Genomic DNA, 8,914 nt, shown 5'->3' on the forward strand with positions numbered 1-8,914 from the left:
CCCTCCCGGGACCGTCCCGGGAAGACGACGTTCGGCACGAGATCCCGGCCGCGGCCGGACCGGCTCGAAGCCTCGCGGTCCCGGCAGCAGCCGGAGCCGCTCGCCGCCTCGGGCTCCCGGCCCCCTACAGATCCGGCGACTCGTTCGCGGGCGGCGGGGGGAGGCAGTGGAGGGGGTGCGGGGAGAAGCGGCAGCGGAGGCGGAGGGGGGGGGGGCTCGAAGACAGCCGGCAGCCGCTTCGGTGAACGTCACCCAGGAGGCGATCGGGGCCGTCCCGGGGCCGTCCCGGGATGCCGGCTTCCGGCACGGGGGTCCCGGCCGCGGCCGGACCGGCTCGTATCCCCGCGGCTCCGGCAGGGGGGGGGGGGGCTCGAAGACAGCCGGCAGTCGCCTCGGTGAACGTCACCCCGGCCGGCGACCGCGGCCGTTCCGGGGCCGTCCCGGGAAGCCTGCGACAGGCACGGGGTCCCAGCCGCGGCCGGACCGACTCGAAGCCCCGCGGCCCCGGCACGGGGGAGGCCCAAAGACTGGCGGCAGCCGCTTCGCTGAACGTCACCCGGCCGGCGACCGGGGCCGTCCCGGGGCCGTCCCGGGATGCCGGCATCCGGCACGGGGGTCCCGGCCGCGGCCGGAGCGGCTCGAAGCCCCGCGGCTCCGGCAGGGGGGGGGGGGGCTCGAAGACAGCCGGCAGCCGCTTCGGTGAACGTCACCCAGGAGGCGATCGGGGCCGTCCCGGGGCCGTCCCGGGATGCCGGCTTCCGGCACGGGGTCCCGGCCGCGGCCGGACCGGCTCGTATCCCCGCGGCTCCGGCAGGGGGGGGGGGGGCTCGAAGACAGCCGGCAGCCGCTTCGGAGAACGTCACCCGGCCGGCGACCGCGGCCGTTCCGGGGCCGTCCCGGGAAGCCTGCGACAGGCACGGGGTCCCGGCCTCGGCCGGACCCGCACTGGGTGCCGCCGCCTCGGGCTCTCGGGACGGTATGGATCCGCCGACTCGTTCGCCGGCGGCGGGGGGAGGCAGTGGAGGGGGTGCGGGCAGAAGCGGCAGCGGAGGCGGAGGGGGGGGGGGGGGCTCGAAGACAGCCGGCAGCCGCTTCGGTGAACGTCACCCGGGAGGCGACCGGGACCGGCCCGGGAAGCCATCGTCCGGCCCCGGATCCCGGCCGCGGCCGGACCGGCTCGAAGCCCCGCGGCCCCGGCACGGGGGAGGCCCAAAGACTGGCGGCAGCCGCTTCGCTGAACGTCACCCGGCCGGCGACCGGGGCCGTCCCGGGGCCGTCCCGGGATGCCGGCTTCCGGCACGGGGTCCCGGCCGCGGCCGGAGCGGCTCGAATCCCCGCGGTCCCGGCAGCAGCCGGAGCCGCTCGCCGTTCGGGCTCCCGGCACCCTACGGATCCGCCGACTCGTTCGCCGGCGGCGGGGGGAGGCAGTGGAGGGGGTGCGGGCAGAAGCGGCAGCGGAGGCGGAGGGGGGGGGGGCTCGAAGACAGCCGGCAGCCGCTTCGCTGAACGTCACCCGGCCGGCGACCGGGGCCGTCCCGGGGCTGTCCGGGGATGCCGGCTTCCGGCACGGGGTCCCGGCCGCGGCCGGAGCGGCTCGAATCCCCGCGGCCCCGGCACGGGGGAGGCCCAAAGACTGGCGGCAGCCGCTTCGCTGAACGTCACCCGGCCGGCGACCGGGGCCGTCCCGGGGCCGTCCCGGGATGCCGGCTTCCGGCACGGGGTCCCGGCCGCGGCCGGAGCGGCTCGAATCCCCGCGGTCCCGGCAGCAGCCGGAGCCGCTCGCCGTTCGGGCTCCCGGCACCCTACGGATCCGGCGACTCGTTCGCGGGCGGCGGGGGGAGGCAGTGGAGGGGGTGCGGGCAGAAGCGGCAGCGGAGGCGGAGGGGGGGGGGGCTCGAAGACAGCCGGCAGCCGCTTCGCTGAACGTCACCCGGCCGGCGACCGGGGCCGTCCCGGGGCTGTCCGGGGATGCCGGCTTCCGGCACGGGGTCCCGGCCGCGGCCGGACCGGCTCGAATCCCCGCGGTCCCGGCAGCAGCCGGAGCCGCTCGCCGTTCGGGCTCCCGGCACCCTACAGATCCGGCGACTCGTTCGCCGGCGGCGGGGGGAGGCAGTGGAGGGGGTGCGGGCAGAAGCGGCAGCGGAGGCGGAGGGGGGGGGGGGGCTCGAAGACAGCCGGCAGCCGCTTCGGTGAACGTCACCCGGGAGGCGACCGGGACCGGCCCGGGAAGCCATCGTCCGGCCCCGGATCCCGGCCGCGGCCGGACCGGCTCGAAGCCCCGCGGCCCCGGCACGGGGGAGGCCCAAAGACTGGCGGCAGCCGCTTCGCTGAACGTCACCCGGCCGGCGACCGGGGCCGTCCCGGGGCCGTCCCGGGATGCCGGCTTCCGGCACGGGGTCCCGGCCGCGGCCGGAGCGGCTCGAATCCCCGCGGTCCCGGCAGCAGCCGGAGCCGCTCGCCGTTCGGGCTCCCGGCACCCTACGGATCCGCCGACTCGTTCGCCGGCGGCGGGGGGAGGCAGTGGAGGGGGTGCGGGCAGAAGCGGCAGCGGAGGCGGAGGGGGGGGGGGCTCGAAGACAGCCGGCAGCCGCTTCGCTGAACGTCACCCGGCCGGCGACCGGGGCCGTCCCGGGGCCGTCCCGGGATGCCGGCTTCCGGCACGGGGTCCCGGCCGCGGCCGGAGCGGCTCGAATCCCCGCGGTCCCGGCAGCAGCCGGAGCCGCTCGCCGTTCGGGCTCCCGGCACCCTACGGATCCGCCGACTCGTTCGCCGGCGGCGGGGGGAGGCAGTGGAGGCGGTGCGGGGAGAAGCGGCAGCGGAGGCGGAGGGGGGGCGGGGGGGACGATAGTGGCGGGGGGCGGGGGGGTGCTCGAAGGCAGCCGGCAGCCGGTTCGGTGAACATTCGCCGGGGCGGGGGGGCGACCTGTCCGTGCCCGGGGCAGCCCCGGGAAGCCGGCAGCCAGCACGGGGTCCCGGCAGCACCTGTTCCCTGCCCTGGGACTTGCCGTGCCCGGCGGCCGGTTGCCGGGTGGGGGGAGCGATGAGAGGCGGGGCGCAGCGGCCGGGGCAGCGCCGGGCCGCAGCGGGGGGCTGGGCGGGTGGGGTAGGCGTCGAGCGGCAAGCCCTCGGCTGCAGCGAATGTTCGGCGGTGCGGGGCGGGGGGGGACGGGACGACACGTTGGGGGCGCCGAGTCCGAGCCACCCCCGGCCCCAGGGGCGGCCGGAGGGGGAGGCCGGTGCCTGGCCCTGGGAGCTGCTGGGCGCCGGATGGCCGAGGGTGCGTCAGAAGCCGCCCGAGCGGTCGAGCAGGTCCTCCAGAAAGGCCTAGGGTGGCTTCGAGGGCCCCGGGAGCAGTCGAGGGAGGCCTCCAGGCAGGTCTGGAGTGGATGGGAGGCCTTCCAAAGCAGACAAGGGAGGCTGCCAGCGGGGCCTAGGCTGGCACTGCAGCCTGTAAATGGTTGGGGGGGGGGCCTCTGGTGCGGCCTGGAGTCTCTGGGTGGCGTCCAGAGAGGTGCAAAAGATCCTCTGGTGCGGCCTGTGGTGGCGGAGAAGCCTGCAGAGCGTGCGGGGGAGGCTTCTGGTGCGGCCTGGGGTGGGTCGGAAGCCTGCAGAGCGTGCGGGAGAGGCTTCTGGTGCGGCCTGGGGTGGCTGAGAAGCCTGCAGAGCGTGCGGGGAGAGGCTTCTGCTGCGGCCTGGGGTGGCTGAGAAGCCTGCAGAGCGTGCGGGAGAGGCTTCTGCTGCGGCCTGGGGTGGCTGAGAAGCCTGCAGAGCGTGCGGGGGAGGCTTCTGTTGGGGCCTGGGGTGGGTCAGAAGCCTACAGAGCGTGCGGGGGAGGCTTCTGGTGCGGCCTGGGGTGGGTCGGAAGCCTGCAGAGCGTGCGGGGAGAGGCTTCTGTTGGGGCCTGGGGTGGCTGAGAAGCCTACAGAGCGTGCGGGAGAGGCTTCTGGTGCGGCCTGGGGTGGGACGGAAGCCTGCAGAGCGTGCGGGGGAGGCTTCTGGTGCGGCCTGGGGTGGGACGGAAGCCTGCAGAGCGTGCGGGAGAGGCTTCTGCTGCGGCCTGGGGTGGCTGAGAAGCCTGCAGAGCGTGCGGGAGAGGCTTCTGCTGCGGCCTGGGGTGGCTGAGAAGCCTGCAGAGCGTGCGGGAGAGGCTTCTGCTGCGGCCTGGGGTGGCTGAGAAGCCTGCAGGGCGTGCGGGAGAGGCTTCTGCTGCGGCCTGGGGTGGGTGGGAAGCCTGCAGAGCGTGCGGGGGAGGCTTCTGCTGCGGCCTGGGGTGGCTGAGAAGCCTGCAGAGCGTGCGGGGGAGGCTTCTGGTGCGGCCTGGGGTGGCTGAGAAGCCTGAAGAGCGTGCGGGAGAGGCTTCTGGTGCGGCCTGGGGTGGCTGAGAAGCCTGCAGAGCGTGCGGGGGAGGCTTCTGGTGCGGCCTGGGGTGGGACGGAAGCCTGCAGAGCGTGCGGGAGAGGCTTCTGCTGCGGCCTGGGGTGGCTGAGAAGCCTGCAGAGCGTGCGGGAGAGGCTTCTGCTGCGGCCTGGGGTGGCTGAGAAGCCTGCAGAGCGTGCGGGAGAGGCTTCTGCTGCGGCCTGGGGTGGCTGAGAAGCCTGCAGAGCGTGCGGGAGAGGCTTCTGCTGCGGCCTGGGGTGGGTGGGAAGCCTGCAGAGCGTGCGGGGGAGGCTTCTGGTGCGGCCTGGGGTGGCTGAGAAGCCTGCAGAGCGTGCGGGGGAGGCTTCTGGTGCGGCCTGGGGTGGCTGAGAAGCCTGAAGAGCGTGCGGGAGAGGCTTCTGGTGCGGCCTGGGGTGGCTGAGAAGCCTGCAGAGCGTGCGGGGGAGGCTTCTGGTGCGGCCTGGGGTGGCTGAGAAGCCTGCAGAGCGTGCGGGAGAGGCTTCTGGTGCGGCCTGGGGTGGCTGAGAAGCCTGCAGAGCGTGCGGGAGAGGCTTCTGCTGCGGCCTGGGGTGGCTGAGAAGCCTGCAGAGCGTGCGGGAGAGGCTTCTGCTGCGGCCTGGGGTGGCTGAGAAGCCTGCAGAGCGTGCGGGGGAGGCTTCTGTTGGGGCCTGGGGTGGGTCAGAAGCCTACAGAGCGTGCGGGGGAGGCTTCTGGTGCGGCCTGGGGTGGGTCGGAAGCCTGCAGAGCGTGCGGGAGAGGCTTCTGTTGGGGCCTGGGGTGGCTGAGAAGCCTGCAGAGCGTGCGGGGGAGGCTTCTGCTGCGGCCTGGGGTGGCTGAGAAGCCTGCAGAGCGTGCGGGGGAGGCTTCTGCTGCGGCCTGGGGTGGCTGAGAAGCCTGCAGAGCGTGCGGGGGAGGCTTCTGGTGCGGCCTGGGGTGGCTGAGAAGCCTGCAGAGCGTGCGGGGGAGGCTTCTGGTGCGGCCTGGGGTGGGACGGAAGCCTGCAGAGCGTGCGGGGGAGGCTTCTGGTGCGGCCTGGGGTGGGACGGAAGCCTGCAGAGCGTGCGGGAGAGGCTTCTGCTGCGGCCTGGGGTGGCTGAGAAGCCTGCAGAGCGTGCGGGAGAGGCTTCTGCTGCGGCCTGGGGTGGCTGAGAAGCCTGCAGAGCGTGCGGGAGAGGCTTCTGCTGCGGCCTGGGGTGGCTGAGAAGCCTGCAGGGCGTGCGGGAGAGGCTTCTGCTGCGGCCTGGGGTGGGTGGGAAGCCTGCAGAGCGTGCGGGGGAGGCTTCTGCTGCGGCCTGGGGTGGCTGAGAAGCCTGCAGAGCGTGCGGGGGAGGCTTCTGGTGCGGCCTGGGGTGGCTGAGAAGCCTGAAGAGCGTGCGGGAGAGGCTTCTGGTGCGGCCTGGGGTGGCTGAGAAGCCTGCAGAGCGTGCGGGGGAGGCTTCTGGTGCGGCCTGGGGTGGCTGAGAAGCCTGAAGAGCGTGCGGGAGAGGCTTCTGGTGCGGCCTGGGGTGGCTGAGAAGCCTGCAGAGCGTGCGGGAGAGGCTTCTGCTGCGGCCTGGGGTGGCTGAGAAGCCTGCAGAGCGTGCGGGAGAGGCTTCTGCTGCGGCCTGGGGTGGGTCGGAAGCCTGCAGAGCGTGCGGGAGAGGCTCCTGCTGCGGCCTGGGGTGGGTCGGAAGCCTGCAGAGCGTGCGGGGGAGGCTTCTGGTGCGGCCTGGGGTGGGTCGGAAGCCTGCAGAGCATGCGGGGGAGGCTTCTGCTGCGGCCTGGGGTCTCTGGGTGGCCTCTGGAGAGGTGCAAAAGACCCTCTGGGTTGGGCTGGGGTGGCTCTTGGACCCCTGCCACACAGTGGAGAGAGGCCTCCGGCCCGCCACCTGTGTCCCTGTGTGCCTGAGTGCCTGTGTCCCTGTGTCCCTGTGTCCCTGTGTCCCTGAGTGCCTGAGTGCCTGTGTCCCTGTGTCCCTGTGTCCCTGAGTGCCTGAGTGCCTGAGTGCCTGTGTCCCTGTGTCCTTGTTTCCCTGTGTCCCTGTGTCCCTGTGTGCCTGAGTGCCTGTGTCCCTGTGTCCCTGTCTGTGTACCTGTGTGCGAGAGTGTCCGGCACGCCACCCAGCGGCGGCGGGCAAGCAGGTAGGCGGGTGGGCGGGCCGGCGAGGGCCAGTGTGAGTTTGGGGGGGTGGGAGGGGAGGCGGCCGCTGGAAGCGTCAGAGGAGGGGGCGTGGCTCCGGCTGGCCCCGGGAGCAGGTTCCCGGGACCGGGACCGGCTGGACCCGGCGGGTGGTTGATCCCGGGGCGGGGGGCAGAGGCGGCGGGAAGCGGCAGCTGCGTGTGCGGCGGGGGGGTGGAGGGCGAACCGCGGCGGGAAGCGGATGCTTCAGAGCAGGTTACGGGGGCGGGGGACGGACGACACCACCTGTCCCCGCCCCGGGACGGGCTGGACCCGGCGCCCTGGACCCGGCGCCGTGTACCCGCCGCCGCCCCCGCCGCCGCCCCCCTCCGCCACCCCGGGACCCCGACGTTTTTTGGCGCCCGCGCCTTTTTTTGCTCCCCGCCTGCCCGCGCTGCCCCGGGCCCTCCCCCGGGGCGGGGCGGGAGGGAGGGACGGACGGACGGGTAGCCGGGGATCTCCGAGCGCGCGCCACCAGACCGAGGCGGGTCCCGGCGGCGGCGGCGGCGGCAGCAAGCGACGGCGGGGGGGGCAGGCTAGGGAGAGAGGGGGAGCGGCATGCGGTAGGGCTGGGGGGTTTGTTTCGGGGGGGAGGGCTGGGGGGGGGGTGGCAGCGGTCAGCGAGAGCGGGGAGAGGGGGAGCGGCATGCGGTAGGGCTGGGGTGTTTTTGGGGTGGGGGCGTTGGGGGGATTAGCGGGCGGGCGGGCAGCCGAGCCAAGCGGCAAGCCGGGGGGCGGGCGAGGGCGGCTTTAGGGCCGGAGGAGCGGAGCGCAACCTCCCCCGTGCAGGCTCCAGCGTGGAGAGCAGCAAGTTTTTGGGGACGGGGGACGACGGACGGGAGGGGCAGCGGCGAGAGGCTAGCTGCGGCAAGGGGCACCGGCACGGCCGCCCTAACAGCGCCGCCTCGGTCGCAGGGGTTAGAGAGCAGCCGGGCAGCCCGGGAGGGAAGCGGCAGCCCGCGAAGGGGGGAAGGGGGGGCTCCGCGCAAACCGCTAACGGGAGCCGGGGGGTGTGGGGAGCTGGGGGTGGCAGCAGCGGCAAGAGGCAACGTCGGGAGGGGGGGCTCCGCGCAAACCGGTAACGGGGGCCGGGGGGTGTGGGGGGGGCGGTGGCGGCCGCGGCAAGAGGCAACGGCAGGCGGGGGGGCTCCGCGCAAACCGGCAGCGGGGGGGGGGGGCGTGGGTAGCGGCAAGAGGCAACGGCGGGAAGGGGGGGCTCCGCGCAAACCGCTAACGGGAGCCGGGGGGTGTGGGGAGCTGGGGGTGGCAGCAGCGGCAAGAGGCAACGTCGGGAGGGGGGGCTCCGCGCAAACCGGTAACGGGGGCCCGGGGGTGTGGAGGGGGCGGTGGTGGCCGCGGCGAGAGGCAACGGCAGGCGGGGGCGCTCCGCGCAAACCGGCAGCGGGGGGGGGGGGCGGGGGTAGCGGCAAGAGGCAACGGCGGGAAGGGGGGGCTCCGCGCAAACCGGCAGCGGGGGGGGGGCGGGGGTAGCGGCAAGAGGCAACGGCGGGAAGGGGGGCCTCCGCGCAAACCGGCAGCGGGGGGGGGGCGGGGGTAGCGGCAAGAGGCAACGGCGGGAAGGGGGGGCTCCGCGCAAACCGGCAGCGGGGGGGGGCGGGGGGTAGCGGCAAGAGGCAACGGCGGGAAGGGGGGGCTCCGCGCAAACCGGCAGCGGGGGGGGGGCGGGGGGTAGCGGCAAGAGGCAACGGCGGGAAGGGGGGGGCTCCGCGCAAACCGGCAGCGGGGGGGGGGCGGGGGTAGCGGCAAGAGGCAACGTCGGGAGGGGGGGCGCCGCGCAAACCGGCAACGGGGGCGGGGGGGGAGGCGGTCAGGGGCGGGGGGAGATTTCTAGAGATGCCGGCAGACCTTCTCCCCGGAGAACAGCGCTGTTGAAGAAAAGACTGCTTCAGAACACAACCTTTAATGAAAGACGCTCGATGAAAACAACACTTAATAAAAGAAGGTTTCATGCCGACTGCCTCTCTTCATTTACGCCGCCGCGGTGGGGGGGGGGGTTGGGGGCCGGGCGGGCGATACCAGGCGGCCCTCGTCCCGGGGACCACGTCTACCCCGCGGTTCCAGCCTCCGCGCGCTAAGTGCCCGCCCGGCCGCGGGGAGCACGTCTACCTCCTGCCGCACGGCTCAGTGCACTAAGTCCCCCCCTCGCCATGGAGAGCACGTCTACCTGCCAGCTCAGGGAGAGCACGTCTACTCACCGAGGGAGAGCACGTCTACCACCTGGGAAGGAGAGCACGTCTACCTCCTGGGAAGGAGAGCACGTCTACCTCCTCGGGAAGGAGAGCACGTCTACCTCCTGGGAAGGAGAGCACGTCTACCTCCTCGGGAAGGAGAGCACGTCTACCTCCTGGGAAGGAGAGC

Source organism: Melanerpes formicivorus, unplaced genomic scaffold, assembly GCF_026170545.1.
Source record: "Melanerpes formicivorus ecotype bairdi unplaced genomic scaffold, bMelFor1.0.p_v2 SCAF_196, whole genome shotgun sequence".
In the NCBI taxonomy this organism is placed as follows: domain Eukaryota; kingdom Metazoa; phylum Chordata; class Aves; order Piciformes; family Picidae; genus Melanerpes; species Melanerpes formicivorus.